The sequence below is a fragment of the Crinia signifera genome, chromosome 2, assembly GCF_055691185.1.
Source record: "Crinia signifera chromosome 2, ASM5569118v1, whole genome shotgun sequence".
NCBI classification, from domain to species: domain Eukaryota; kingdom Metazoa; phylum Chordata; class Amphibia; order Anura; family Myobatrachidae; genus Crinia; species Crinia signifera.
This window is the reverse complement of record NC_139218.1, coordinates 114,043,257-114,058,757: the sequence shown is the minus strand read 5'-3', so window position 1 is coordinate 114,058,757 and position 15,501 is coordinate 114,043,257. Positions and strand designations below refer to the sequence as shown.

The 15,501-nt window shown below is 43.8% G+C and overlaps 2 long non-coding RNA genes across 6 annotated transcripts in view; one reads left to right on the top strand and one right to left on the bottom strand.

Moving 5' to 3' along the window:
* The window catches only part of LOC146059986 (uncharacterized), a 48,078-nt gene that overhangs the window by 29,770 nt on the left and 2,807 nt on the right, over nucleotides 1-15,501 (bottom strand). For 2 of the 4 annotated variants that reach the window (XR_014470350.1, XR_014470348.1), the window contains exons 4-7: nucleotides 12,885-12,952; nucleotides 11,209-11,353; nucleotides 10,021-10,205; nucleotides 7,722-7,825 (exon numbers count right to left, since the gene is read on the bottom strand). This is a non-coding gene — a long non-coding RNA (uncharacterized LOC146059986). The remainder of the gene's footprint in view (nucleotides 1-7,721; nucleotides 7,826-10,020; nucleotides 10,206-11,208; nucleotides 11,354-12,884; nucleotides 12,953-15,501) is intronic. The other 2 variants (XR_014470349.1, XR_014470351.1) reach the window with 2 other exon arrangements.
* Nucleotides 12,676-15,501, top strand: part of LOC146059985 (uncharacterized) — a 115,422-nt gene continuing 112,596 nt past the window's right edge. The window contains exon 1 of one of the 2 annotated variants that reach the window (XR_014470347.1): nucleotides 12,676-12,739. This is a non-coding gene — a long non-coding RNA (uncharacterized LOC146059985). The other variant, XR_014470346.1, reaches the window with a different exon arrangement.

Sequence of the window (15,501 nt, the reverse complement as noted above, 5' to 3'; positions counted from 1 at the left end):
ATCTGGGAAAGCAGAAAAGTAAGTAGTGAGGTTTATTCGCCATACTTTAACATTTGTTAATTCCACTTAAGTTTACTGTAATTTTTACACTCTGTAAATGTTGTTGAGGACACAGGGCCCATATTTGGATTTTTGCATACAGCAAAAATCAATGGTTTACATATAAATCCAATGGTAAGGGAACGGCGCATGACAGCCTAATTTGTTGGTCATCGATAAGATTTCCTGGAACCTGCAGAGCAGTTCTGACAATCAGTATGAGTAAAGCTGGGTGTGCACTATAATATATGCTTCATCATGAGCGATAGGTTTAGTGATATACCTAGAAACCCATCCCCCCCCCCCCGCCCCCACACACACACACACACACACACACACCTGAATGCTCCACTGCAGTTAACCAGGTATGCTGTAACAATTATCCCACAAATGTATCTACAGGTGATGGCAGCAGATATCTCCCATTTTCAACTGCAAATGTTGCCGCAATAGAAGCCTATGGAGGCTGCTTTCTGGTCAAATGTATCAAGATGCATGCCTGTTCAGCATCACATGCGCAGTAGGGTAGCAGACATTGATAAAGTAACTTAACTTTTACACATTTCCAGGATGGTTTCCTCAGATGTTAGAAGATACATGGAGGTAGTAGATCATTTCTTATCACAATCTCCACAAAGATACAGCTTTGAAGCCTTAAGCTAATACTGTATTGTGCCACACAAACCAACTACAGGTTGAATAGCCCTTAACAAATATCCGTTATACAATTTATTTTGAAAACCAAAGTCTCCCAAATTTACCTTTATTTTTTGCTAAAAATCTACTGTGGACATCTGTATCTGGCACTACAGAGGAAATAACATGTAACTGCCACTAAATATGTGCAAGAAAATGATTGCTTGGCATTTAAATTCAGTATCTGAGACTGTACACAAACTTTGGGGAGATAGGGGCTGAAATCGCTGGAAATATGGTCGCTGGCGACCATATTGCCAGTGATGGGAGTGTGCCCCGGCGATAAATTGCCGGGTGTGCACTCCCGTTTTCAGCCCCATTCTAATCACTGGACACAGGAGCTTGCTCCTGCGACCAGCTGATTACCTCTGAGGCTCCCCCGGCAGAGGTTCCTTTTCATCAGCGACCATCTCTGGTCGCTGATGAAAAGGAGACACTGAGCAATATATTGCTCAGCAATATATTGCTGAGCAATATATCTCCCCCCGTGTGTACGCACCTATAGAGAAAGATCTCCCTGGGCGGGGCCCTCGCCTTCTAATTAGTGTGGTTTAGCAGTTAAAGATAACTTTTATTAATACATTAATATTAGTCTGCAAAAGTCAGATGTAAAAAGACGAACAACATGAAGAAAAGAACAAAGATACAGCAATGATTTATGCCACTATATGTTGGTAATAGAAATAAGCAGTAATAGAAAGAACGAGAAAGCAGTGAAATATTTTTTACTTTCCAAGTATTTTGTACACCAGGATAAATAAGAATCAAAGGCTATGTTATACCACCTGTAATGCAATATCCTGGTCACCAATACATAATGTAATTAAAACACCATAGTATGCTGCCAATGTGCTGTATCCAAGTCAATTGGTTGCATCACATATAAATAAAGAAGTATATGGCAATATAGCCATGTGGAATAAATCGGCAGCTAGTTAGCACAATTTAAAAAATTGTGGCTTTTCGTTAGCTGAAAGCTGAATTTATCAATTATGTATTAAATTGCGGCTGGTTTGTGTAATTAGCTTATGAACATGGTTCGTTGGACCATATCCTGACAACCTCCTATGTCAGATGGCCAGAGACAGGGCACACTGCAAGGTCACCCGCTGGGGGATTCTCTCCCTTTGAGGACAGCTGTGCCACATTTTGTTTTGTTTCCCAGTGTTTACGGGTTAAAGTTAGTCTTCCTCATGTCTGCTCTGGAGGTGAAGGGTATCTTGTCTCCCTGCAAGTCCTGGTGACACCAAAGTTGGGGCGGACCTAATTTGCCCCTACTATAGGTTAAGTCTTAGTTCTGCAGGTGCCTATAACCTCTGGATCGATTAACAGGGTCAGGGTTGGGATGATTGTGGCCTGTCCTCACCTTTATGCTGATGTTTATAGTCAGTTACACTTGTCTGTCCTGTATCCTGTATTCAGTTTAGTTTATGCTGATGTTTATAGTCAGTTACACTTGTCTGTCCTGTATCCTGTATTCAGTTTAGTTTATGTCATCTGTTTATCCTGATCATCCAGCAACTGCTCCAGCTACCTTAATAGCTACAGTTCCCTGTTCTATCCCTATAGAACAGGGGTGAATCCTAACAATTTAATTCTAATTTGTCCTGGTGCACAGAAAATTTGGAAAGCAAAAATACTTCACCACTTTCTTGTACTTTCTATTACTGCTTAATTCTATTACCAGCATTATAGCGGTATAAATCATTGTTGCTTTGTTCTTTTCTTCATGTTCTTCATCTTTTTACATCTGACTCTTTCAGACCAATATTAATGTACTAATAATAATTATCTTTTAACTCCTAAGCCACACTAATTAGAAGGTGAGTGCCCCGCCCAGGGAGATCTTTCTCTATCGTCTCTTGGATAATTTTCTTTCACATTATTACCACACTCCCAGGGAGCACCTCCACAATGCTAATTGACACAGACACCCACATTTGTTAATTGGAGTACCCATTTTTTCCTCTTGCAGTCAAGCTTGCCCAGTGCCCTAGACCATTTTTTGCATCAGCTATCTATGTCCAATGGACACACAGGCTGATCAATGTAGAAATAAAAAAGAAGTTATACTCACATACTCCCAGGGAACAGTGGCTGGAGCTTCAGTGAGGGCTGCTGGTCTTCCTGCACTGCTGATGACCCCTAGTATAGTAAAGTGATGCTGTGAAGTGGCATCTCACTTTACAGCCCTGTGGGGTCTCGCAGCAGAATTGAATCCAACGTATGGAAGTGCTCCTGGAGCACATATTACTGGTCAGTTGAGCATAACAGTGTTGGGTACAGGTGGGTTGCACCTGAAGCATAATTCCTGATAACCAGCCTCATAGCTGTGATAACACATTGGTCCAGAAACTTCCCCTGGATCTCATGTGTTGTACCATGAAAACTGTCCATTTTTCTTCTTTAAAAAAATGGCTTTATTTGGATAGCCATATGATGACCTCAGTCAAAAAAAGCCTTTATTTCAGGAAAAATATCATACCTTCCAACTGAATGCGCGCCCCCGAAATTAGGCGGAGTTGCCTCATGGTCAAAGGGCATCACTCCTGTGAGCCCTCGTCCCATTTTTGCTTACTGTGGGGGCATGGTCAGTTCTGTGTGAGATGCTGGCAATGCCCCCAGCCCCGCTGTGTCCCTGAATACCCTGCCTCTTAGCACCACTGGCTGACGCCACCGCATTCTGTCTCTGAGCGGAGAGCACTCCTCTGCTACCCCTTACTGCCACTATATTTGAAATGGAGCTGGCCATGTATATAAGACATAAGAGAAATAACTACAGTAATCAGTGTATCTGGTGTATTTGAAGTAACATACAGTACGCATTACCTTATTTCTACTAAACAATTATCAATTATTGTTTACCAAAGATTATGTTACATGTAGAAATTTTAAATGTATTCATTCATAAGTTGCCAATTCACTTTCATCAAACATGATTTGTCATTTTCACTGATCAAATGTTAAATAAACATACATGCTAGATCAATAATTAGACTAAGTACGATGTCCATCGAATCCGATCGCATATTTGGGTTCAGAACTTAAGCATCCGATGTTGCATGCCATCTTCCAATGGCACATCGGGTGCTGGAAAAGGGCGGGCAGGGGGCGGCGGAGTAGTGTAGCACTAGCAGTAAGCGGTGGTGGCAGATTTGTTTAAAACACTGGGCTGCCCTGTGATTGACTGAGCTCTCAACCAATCACAGGGCACCCAGTGTTTTAAACAATTCTCCCACCACCACTGACCCCCGTCGCCCGCTGATCCAGGACGGGACTGAGGATACCAGCAGGTATGCCACCAGCAGTCCCTTTGCCCCTTCTCCCCAAACCCCACGCTGTTGAATGTGTCCCCTCCGCCCCCCACCCATGGATTGTATTTGAGTGATCGCATGTGGTTAAAAACCACATGCGATTGCTCCTACAATTCCATAGATAATATGAGCAGCACATAAGATCTATTGACGCGACATTCAACGTGTGCCCAAGCATTGCGTCAAAATGTTCCTTAAAGATGCATACAGTCATTCGATTTATCATCCAGATGTGGTTGAAATCAAATGACTGTATACAATATCTCACAAGTGTATGGGCAGCATAAAACATCCCTTTATTAGATAGCAATGTCTGGTTGTGGCTGACAATGTTAATTTGCTACAAATGTATTGGCTGACAATCTGTTTTTTTTCCTTTAGGGAAGATGAAAGTCACCATGGGATTGAAAAGAGGGAGGCACATCAGGATCTCGCTGACAATGGTGCAATAAGAAATGAGAGAGAACTAGTTGGGCAACTGCTTGGAAAAGTTTTAGGCATGTTAGGTCTATAAATTTAGTAGAGAAATATATAAAATTCTAAACCAATATGAAAGTATCTTCATGATGATCCATAAAATATAACAACATTATTAACCTGGAACTGTGTGTTATTTATTATGTGAGTTTGTATTTCATTGGATGTATCTTTTATTTATATTTAAGATATATATATATTTGGGATAGGTCACTGTGACGAAAAATCAGCAAAGACAACCAAGGATCACTACTGTAGGTTCCACTGCTTTACACTACACTGGTTAAACAAAGAATTACGCTACAGTATGAATGACATACAGTATGAGCAGGCCAGACTTGTGCACCGAGCGGGTTAAAATAATGGCTACCAAGCGTGAACCAGGGCTTTGTGGAATCTCACATCACACAGGGGCTGCTAACAAAGGTACAGATGCTGCAATGATCAACTCACAGCTCCGGTCCCCTACCTGCAACCCTGTCCCGGTTTGGGCGTACCTGCTGTGCAAAAGGGAGCTGAGCACCTGGCCTGAACTGACCCAGCTGAGTGCAGGATTGCCCACTGTCATCTCCCTACATTCCAGCGTTGGCACCCTGGCTGCAGAGGACGACAGAAACCCCTGCAAGCTGGGCAGACAATTGGATGGGACCCCACCCTTCGATGCTTGCTGCTTCCCTTAGCGGCGTCACATAAACTAGTAGTTATTCTTCCCTGAAAGCCAAGTGTCTGCTCTTTCATATGGTACCAGTCTAAAACCAGAGATGTTAGGGTGCAAATGGGACACATTTTTCCTATAGACTATAATGGTCTCATGAATTCAGACCCAACATGAATAGTACTTTGTGTACTACAGTAAGTAGGACAAACAGCTTTTATTGTACTGTACTCAGAGCCGGATTAAGCCTTCAGGGGGCCCGGGGCACTTTAGAAAGGGGGCCCTCTCCTACTTGTCATTACTGGACATTACAAGTTATACGGGAGAATATTACACTGTCAAAACACAGAGTAAAAGCAGTATAAACTTGGTCAATGGTCAACTGCAGGGGGGGGGGGGGATTAATATAAATATATAATACCACATGAAAAGCCTTTGTTTGTTCCTATGTACCCTGACAGGCTCGTAGTTGCAAAAAAAGGGTGCGGGGGAGGGGGGTGTCTTGCGGTAAGATGCAAAAAAAAGACTGATTAAGTCTTACCTGGGGCACACTTTAAATTTGATGTGTTTTGTAATAATGTATCAGTTTAAAACATAACTTTTATTGCTTAAATTCTTAAAAGGAAGGGTGACACTTGTCATTTGTTGGGATTAGAGATGTGCGGCGGCCACTTTTTTAGTTTTTGGTTTTGGATCTGGATCTCCCTTCGTGTTTTGGATCTGGATTGGTTTTGGCAAAACCACCCTTGCGGGATTTGGTTTTGGATCTGGATTTTTATGAACAAAATGCTAAAAATGGCTAAAATAACAGAATTTGGGCCTGTTTGTGCCCCTAAAGTATTATTAACCTCAATAACATTAGTTTCCACTCATTTCTAGTCAATTTTGATCACTTCACAGCTCACAAAATTGTTTTCATTTACTGTAGTTGGGCCAAAAGGTTATACCGAGGTAGCTGGATGACTAAGCTAAGCGACAGCAGTGGGCATCACATACATATGGACCTTACACTTCCAAATTGGCACATCTTGGAAGCAGAGTGGCACTGCAGGGGCAGACAGGGTGGCAGTTTAATAAACTACCCCAAAAAAAGAGAAATGCTCCAAAGAGCAAAAAAATCAAGGAGGTGCAAGATGAAATTGTCCTTGGGCCCTACCATCCACCCTTATGTTGTATACAGGACATGCACAGTTTAACAAACCAATCATTTCAGCGACAGGGACTTCAGTGGCAGGGACTGTTACATGTGGCTGAAAATATTGGTTTGTTTGGGCCCCCACAAAACAAGCTGGCAATGGGCAGTGCACAAACTGGCTTTACAAGACGTCATCCTAAAAAAAAAAAAATGCTCCAAAGAGTAAAAAATACAGAGGAACAAGATGAAATTGTCCTTAGGCCCTCCCACCTACCCTTATGTTGTATACAGGACATGCACAGTTTAACAAACCAATCGTGGCAGGGACTGTCACATGTGGCTGAAACGATTGGTTTATTTGGGCCTCCACAAAACAAGCTGGCAATGGGCATTGCAAAAACTGGTTTTACAAGATGTCATCCTCAGCATCCGATTCCTCACCCTCATCCTCTTCGTCACACACAATTAATTTGTCATCGCTGGAATCAACGAATACAGGAGGACTGTGTGTATTAGGACGTAAGTGCTGGTGAAGGAGGTCCAGTTGGTGGAATTTTAAATTCATTTTTATGAACATCATCTTCTCCACGTTTTGTGGAAGTAACTTCCTACGCCGATCGCTAACAAGGTTCCCAGCTGCGCTGAAGACTCTCTCAGAATATACACTGAAGGGTGGGCAACTTAAATAAAGCAAAGCCAGTTTGTGCAAGGCCGCCACATTGCCTTGTTTTCTTGCCAATAATAGAATGGACAGTCTGACATACCTATATCAATGCTATCGGCAAAGTAATCATCCACCATTCTTTCAATTGTGATAGCATCATAAGCAGTAGCAGTAGACATGTCCATTATGGTAGGAAGCTCCTTCAGTCCAGACCAGATGTCAAATATATTTCCGGACTGAATAGCAGTGGGTCTCTTAGGAAAAGTTTTTTCCTCACAACCCCAGTGGGAGAAACTGAAGGAGGAGTTGTGTGCCTGCCACGTTCCGCTTCAGCGGACAATTTTTGGACCAAGAGGTCTTTGCACCTCTGCAGATTTGTGCCCATTGGTAAAAAAGACACAATGTAAGACTTTAACCTATAGATGGAGCGTCTCTCAATATTGCTCGCCATGGCAGAGGTTCTGGCATTCCGATTTTCTTCTTGCGCTGGCGTCCGCCAAGGGGCGTGGGCGCACGCCATGCAATACAATCCACCACCACTGGATGGCTAATGCTCCATCAAGCTAGCGTCGGAGTGATATACTGTAATGTGCCAATGGAATCCTGCCATTCGCCGTACAGAGCGCGCTTACAGTATGAGACGCTCGTGCGTGATGAGACGCTTGTGCAAAATGAGATGCGCGTGAACAACAGAGAGAGCAAAAGGGCTGTGTAGTGTAATGATCCTATACAAATATTTACCTTCACCTTCACGTAGCCGATGCTGAATATTTTGAACTGTTGGTACTGTGCATAATGTGTATGCATCTGAAGTCAACCGCCTCCTCCCCTTCCAGGGACTTGACCTGAAATACAGTACATTACATTACAGCGCTAAACCATGAAAGGACCGTATCAGATGTTGCCGCGACTCGGGTTTCTCCAATAGGGCTACGGATGCCATTGATTATATCAGCACTCTATAGACCTTACACATCACTGTGTTGCATAGTGTAGTGGAAAGCTGCGTGGCTCTACATGCTGGAGACCCGTGTTCAATTACGGTGTCAAGTTTTTTTTCTTTTCTTCAAATATTTTGTAGAGTGCAATTAAACAAACTAGACCATTAAATGTAACAGTTTTAACAAAACTAGACAAATAAAACAGTTAATGTTTTACAGGTCTCCTCACAGAATCATACTGTAAGTGAAGTAATTAGCTCCACCTGTGGATCATTTATAATGTGTCAGTCAGTAACGAGTACACCTTTGCCCCAGCTACTGTAGGTGTTCTAGAAAACATGAAGTGTTGGTACTGTACAATAAGAGGACTTGATTTGGCTACAGTACCACTGCATTATTGTCTCTTCCAGGGAGTAATGTGTATGCAGCTGAAGTCAACCGCCTCCTCCCATTCCCCCCCAGGGGTGGAGGGGGTCGACTTGACCTCAATACAAGTACATTACTGTACAATATCTCCAGCAGCGCTAATCCACAAAGTGACCGTCTCAGACGCTGCCGCGACTTGGGTTTCGCCAATAGGGCTACGGGTGCCACTGATTATTCAGCACTCTACAGACTGTACACATCACTGTGTTGCGTAGTGTAGTGGATAACTGTGCGGCTCTACATGCTGGAGACCTGTGTTCGATTATGGTGTCAAATTTATTTATTTATTTTCTTTCATTCGAATATTTTGGAAAGTGATATTTTAATAAAACCGACATACTGTACAGTACAGTACATAAAATAACTTTTTAGAGCCGCACTTTTTGCACATGGTGACCCAGATGAACTGCATTGCAATACTGTCTCTTCCAGGGAGTAATGTGTATTGAGCTGAAGTCAACCGCTGCCTCCCCTCCCCCAAGAGACAATAGTTTCAGGCACTCAAGCGACTCATGTCTCAGACGCTCAAGCGACTCATGTCTCAGACGCTCAAGTGACTCACGTCTCAGATGCTCATGCGACTCACGCCTCAGATGCTCATGCGACTCACGCCCCTGATGCTCATGCGACTCACGCCCCAGACGCTCATGCGACTCACGCCCCAGACGCTCATGCGACTCACACCCCAGACGCTCATGCGACTCACGCCCCAGACGCTCATGCGATTCACGCCCCAGACGCTCATGAGACTCACGCCCCAGACGCTCATGGGACTCACGTGTGCTATGGTACAGTAGATACAGTATTAATATTTTTTTATTATTATGGAATATAAAGGATAGGGATAAAAGCTTTATTTATAAAAGTTGCATGTCATACTGTAGGATTGTACACACAAACTAACAGCTTACATACTGTAACTACAACAGTTTTCATAGCGATTCAGTATCTTAAAACTCTTTCAAATAAAGTTTTGGGATGCATGATGAAAGTCATGTGTCGCACACAGCATGTGACTAGGACGCATGCTCCGCCATTTTGAGACTACTGTACTGTATGCTGTACAATGGCGCAGCCCAGAGAAGGCACGTACAGCAACCGGAAGCTTAGGCACCTGATGCGCTGTCGATTCATGGCTTTCTCCAGCAATAAGGAGAAGCTGCGGGCATACAGAAAGGCCCGAGATGCCATTCTGGCAGACACTGGCTGTGAGCGACCTGGTCAGAAGCGATCCTGACAGACTTCAGGCCATCAGGCGCTGTAAGTACTGTAATGTGAGGATACAGTGTACCAGAATAAAATGTTAGTAAAGTGGTGACTGCAGTACAAGTGTACAGTATACAGTAGTAACGCCAAGTGTACCCTTTAATTCCTGTGTTTACTCAAAGTTTACTGTATTACAGTACTGTATACAGTACCTGGGTGCCCGCCATGTGTATCCTATAATAATACAGTACTTGGGGTCCCCCATGTGTATCCTATAATAATACAGTACTTAGGGTCCACAGAATACCAGTGTGGGCCCCCATTGTGTATCATATAATAATACAGTACTTGGGGTCCCACATAATACCAGTGTGGCCCTCCATGTGTATCCTTTAATAATAATACAGTACTTATGCTAATAGTACAACTTATGCTCTAAGTAATATTGTTATACATCAATATCTCACCAATGTTACGTGGGAAGAATCTCTGATGTTTGTATATATATATTGATATTTTGTGCATAACAGTATCCTTGATTTCCATCAGTTGCTTTAAGAAAAACGGAGTTCCAACTTAATAAAATTACTCTTTTATTTTTCCCCCGTGAGTTATTGTGGTGAGCTGTTGATAATTGCTGTTGCAAGATAACCTGTAAGGATAAAGATACTTATCTGTGAGGGTATCACATTTGGCGTCGCACGAACAGGATAAGAACAAAGGGAAGAAATGTCAGCTGAAGAGTCAACATCGGGAATCTATTCTGCACAACCAGCTATGGCTGGCGTCAACCCCATTACATTGCCTTACTACCCTGGAGCCCCATGGCTGCCAACTTATTCTGGGAAAGCATGTACTCCAGGTAACAGTATATTTAAGGACTTCAAGTCAAAACTGCTGTCACTATTTTGCATAGGTCCCCTTAATGAGCCACAGAAGGTGGAAATATTGATCGGACAGTTAAGAGGCCTAGCCCTTCGGGAAGTAAACTCTTGGTCTACTGAACAGAAGAAGAACGTAGAACACATATTTAAAAAATTGTCCACTATTTTTGATTTGCGAACTTTATCTGAACTTAAAATTAACTTCTATGCCAGAAAGCAACAGCCCCATGAATCCTTAAGAGAATTTGCTCTCAGTTTGCAGGAATCACTCAAAGAACTACAGAACTTTGACCCCCGTGAAAAACAACAAGAGGATGAAACATTGATCAGTCAATTTATAGAAGGAGCTCCCGGGGATGCAGTACGTACTACATTATGCATGGTGAGATCACAGAATCCAACTTGCCCTTTCCCTGAATTTAAGGAGACTGTTATCAAAATTCTGGAAAAATTCCATCTGAAATTCTTCTGAATCTACCTCCTCCTTATCAGTGGAAAATTCTGAGGCCAGAAGTCCCTCTAAAATCAGCTATAATGAAAGAAAAAAAACCCATGGCACCCAAAGAGGCAGTCATACAGCATGCTCAGTTATCCTCCTGCCCTGACCAAAGTGAAGTATTAAAAAGCAAGATTGAAGAATCTATCCAGGGTTTTACAGAACTGTGCAGGGAGGTGGAAAACCCAACGAAAGAGCAATTGCTTCCTCAAGAACAACAGAAAAAAAGTTATATCGAAAAGAGAGCCAGGAATTCGAGAATAAAACGGACCTACCAGTTTGACGCACAGGGATTGCCAGTATGTCAATGCCGTAGACAAAAGGAACATGTTCAGTTCAACTGCAGGCGACATGAGAATTTAAACTCATACCCTGAGGCAGAGGATCAGTGCTCAGGAAGCACAGCAAGAATTGATCAACCTGTGGATGACAGACAAGATATAGGTCCAGAAACAGTATTGCAAAACCAGGCTAAAAATGTTGGTGTACTTAATGCAGGCAGTGTTCTGCCAGCCAGCACAAGGAACATTTTGGGTCGAGTATTATGGTTTAATGTCCAACGGGGTTATGGCTTTATAAACCGTATTGACACCAAGGAAGATGTATTTGTGCACTATACTGCCATTAAGAAGAACAACCCCAGGAACTTCTTCTGCAGTTTGGAAGAAGGAGAGTTGGTGGAGTTCAATGTGGTGATTGGAGAGAAGGGCACCAAAGCGACTAATGTAACTGGTCCTAATGGTTTTTCAGTGCAAGGCAGCAAATATACAGCAGGTCGCAGTCCATATGCCAATGTCCCAGTGCAGAGAAAATCAGTTGGGAGGACAGTTGAACAAAATGTAGAGCAACAGAGTGAAGTGGTGCAGCAGAACCTACAGGATACTAACAAACCACAATCTCTTCCAGAGCCAGAATACCAGATTAAACCTAGAATGGATGACACACATGCCGGTAAAGTTCACTAAAACCAGCCAGATTTAAAAACTGTTGAATATAAGGAAGACATTGAAAGAGTTGCCCACTCAACCACAGCAGAGAGGTTGGGTTAACATGAACTTAATTGCCTTGGTTCTTTTATGCTAAAGTCTGAATCTATTTTATGTGAAGAACTATATATTTCAGTTAAAGAGCCCTTAACTTCTGTTCCATCAGAGTACAAACTTCCAAATAGTAAATATATTGATATAAGTTCCAGTGAAACAGCATTAATTATGCACCAGATTTTGAGAAAATTTGGAATGAGAAACAGAAGTGCCCCATTTATACAGTATAGGCATTAGATTGAACATAAATGTCAGAATAAGTACTGCTTTTGTCAATATTAATTGTAAAAAGTGGGTTTTTTTTGAGTGCGTGTGTGTGTGTCCACAAATATTAGACTGTTTTTTATTGGATGTTGTCTGTTGTGTGAGGACACACAACGTTCCAGCGGGGAAGTAATGAAACACCCCAATAAGGGTTAATGTTTATACATAAATTAAAATGTTATATGGTTGTGATACAGTAAATGTAGCAGATATCAAAAGTAATATTAGTAGTTAATTAATTATTTAGGAAAAGTATTAATGTGTTAATACCCCTTATTAATAGAATATTGTGGACTGAACATTGTTTACCCCTTTCCTGAACTGACAATGGACTTGTCCTCCTAGCCCATTAGGGTGGACTATACCATATACTCTGCTTTAAAGGGGAGAACTGTGAGGAATATTCCAGAAAGGAAAATATACTCTGACAGTTGGCAGAGCCCCTGCTCATCAGGAAACCCCAGAGCAGGGACTATAGAGGTGCTCAGGGGAAAGAGCGGTAGGTGTTTTGTGGATAGGGGTTGAGGAAAGCTGAAGTGCAGCAGAAAAGACACTGTGTAGCAGTTGTGGAGAGAAAGTTAAGGCAGCAGAGCTGCGCAGCTGGAAAGTGTGTGATGCGTTGCTGTAATTAGGAGAATACTTACCAAAAGGGCTCTGGTGATTTCCCGAGGTCCCCTTGAGCAGCGGTGACAGAGGCGGTGACTGATCCAAGCTGTGATCGATAAAGAAGAGGGTGTGGTGAGTGATTGTCCAGCCCCAAGGCAGCACAGTACAGCCTCCTGCATATCCCACAGATCAGCCCAGAGATCAGTGGCGGAACTCCCGGAGGCAATGGAGTCATCTGCCGCCGGGCGCCAGCCTTAAAGGGGGCACTGGCTCCATTGCCTTCCGATGTTCCGCTCATTAGGCCTGTGAAGTGGTTGGCCCGGCGATAGTACTGGGCAGCAGACGGCAGTGGCCGTCCGAGACCCCCTCCCCCCTGCCTCTCCTCCGGTAGTACTGTCCAGCCGCAGAAGCACAAGCACTTTCTTATATGCGGTGCGCTGCGGAGGTCAGAAGGAGGAAGTGGGGCTGCGATGGGCGCCAGCAGCAGCACTCTGCGCCAGGAGGAATCAGGACATGTCAGAAGGAGGAAGAGGGACTGTGGAGGAAGTGTGGCTGCGGACAGGGGTGTCGGAATGGGTGTTGTAACTGCTGCAGCCTGTCATACTGTATGACACTGCAGGCAGCAGCAGCGCTGGCAGCACTATCTCCTGTGAGTGTGTAAGGAGGCTCCCCATTCAGTTCCCTCTCCTCCGCGCTGCCTAGCATATTACAGACAGGCAGATATTACAGACAGGCACTAGGCAGCGTCTCCGTTCCGTGGTCCCTCCTCCTCCCTCCCATCAGTGTAACAGAATGCCACCTGACCTCTCCGGCTCCTGAACAGGAAGTCACATGGTCAGGTGTGCAATGGAGGAGCCCAGCAGACTCACTCAGAGCAACAGCCACAGCACAGGAGCACACCACAGACTCGATCAACAGGGGCTCAGGCAAGTCGTGCTGAAGATGGAGAGGGGGGCAGTAATGTTTGCTGGGCGGGGTGTGTGTGTGTGTCATTAATGTTTTGCTGGAGGTGGCAGCAGGGGGGGGGGTGTCAGTAATGTTTAATGGGAGGGGGAGTTTTAGTAAATGATGTTTGGTGGGGGGTTGTCATTAATGTTTTGCTAGGGGTGTCAGTAATTTTTGCTGGGAGGGGGGGTGTCAGTAATGTTTACTGGTTGTCTGTGTTTTGCTGTGTGTGTGTTTAAATATGGGTCACTAGCGTTGTGTAATGTAAACATGGGACACTACATGCTGTGTAATATTAATATGGGTCACTATGTGCTGTATAATGTGACTATGGGTCACTATGCTCTGCATAATGCGAGTATGGGTAACTACGCGCTGTGTAATGTGACTTTGGGTCACTATGGGCTATGTCATGTGATTGGGATACTATGTGCTGTATCATGTGACTGGGACACTGCGCTGTGTAATGCGAGTATGGGTAACTATGCACTGCGTAATGTGAATATAGGTCAATACAGGCTTTGTGATATGACTGGGCCACTACGTGCTATGTAATGTGAATATTGGGCAGCACGGATGGTGTAATGGTTAGCATTACTGCCGCACAGCGCTGAGGTCATGGGTTCATTTCCCACCATGGCCCTAACTGTGCATAGTTTGTATATTCTCCCAGTACTTGCGTGGGTTTCCACCGGGTACTCCGGTTTTCTCCCACAGTCCAAAAATATACTGGTAGGTTAATTGGCTCCCAACAAAATGAACCCTAGAATGTCTGTGTGTGCGTGTACATGTGGTAGGGAATATAGATTGTAAGCTCCGCTGGGGCAGGAACTGATGTGACTGTTCAAATATTCTCTGTAAAGTGCTGCGGAATATGTGTGCGCTAATTAATAATCAATTAAATATGGGTCACAGCGTGTAGTAACCCATAATTATATTACACAGCATGTAGTGGCCTTTATTTACATTAAACAGCACATAGGGACCCATATTCATATTACCCATATTCATATTTCATGCTCCTGGAATTCCTGTCTCCAGGATAATGGTGCCCACACTGTTTGAGGACACCTCTATTGCGCATGCATGAATCACCAGAAAGTTGCCACAGCGGACATTTTCCCGGTGATCTTGACCGCTGTGATGCTGCACCGAGGGAGAGGTGAGTAGAATGAAATAGGTACACAGTGTAAAGTTTGTGGGGCCTACCCCCACCAGGCAGAATGGTGCTTTGAGCGTGGCCAGTGGAGAGATTATGGGACTGGACTTCGAGTATTTGGCGCCAAGCAAGCAGGTAACTGCTGCCCCCTGCCCCATGAAAGCCCACCTTACGAATCTGTTTGCAGGGGCTGTGAATGAATGTGTACAGCTACACATCCATTCGCATTTGGCCATCTAGAGGAAAAATCATTTGATTTTTCACTCTCCTTCGGATGATTTTTTTCCTCTGGTCCCTGGTCATCGCAGCCGCCATGTAGCCCAGGACTTACTCAGCGGCTGCGAGCAAAATAGCCGCTTCTGGTCGGGCACCAACGCCATTCGCCCACCGCTAGCATTCAGAAAGAAACTCTCCTGAATTTTCCTGGACACTCCCAGCATTTTGTTGGGCACTCCCTTCATTTTTGTGGGTACATCAATGAAATGTCTGGGATCCAACCTCAAACACCCAATCCCTATCACGCTGCGAGCAGCTTGCAAATAGAAATATTT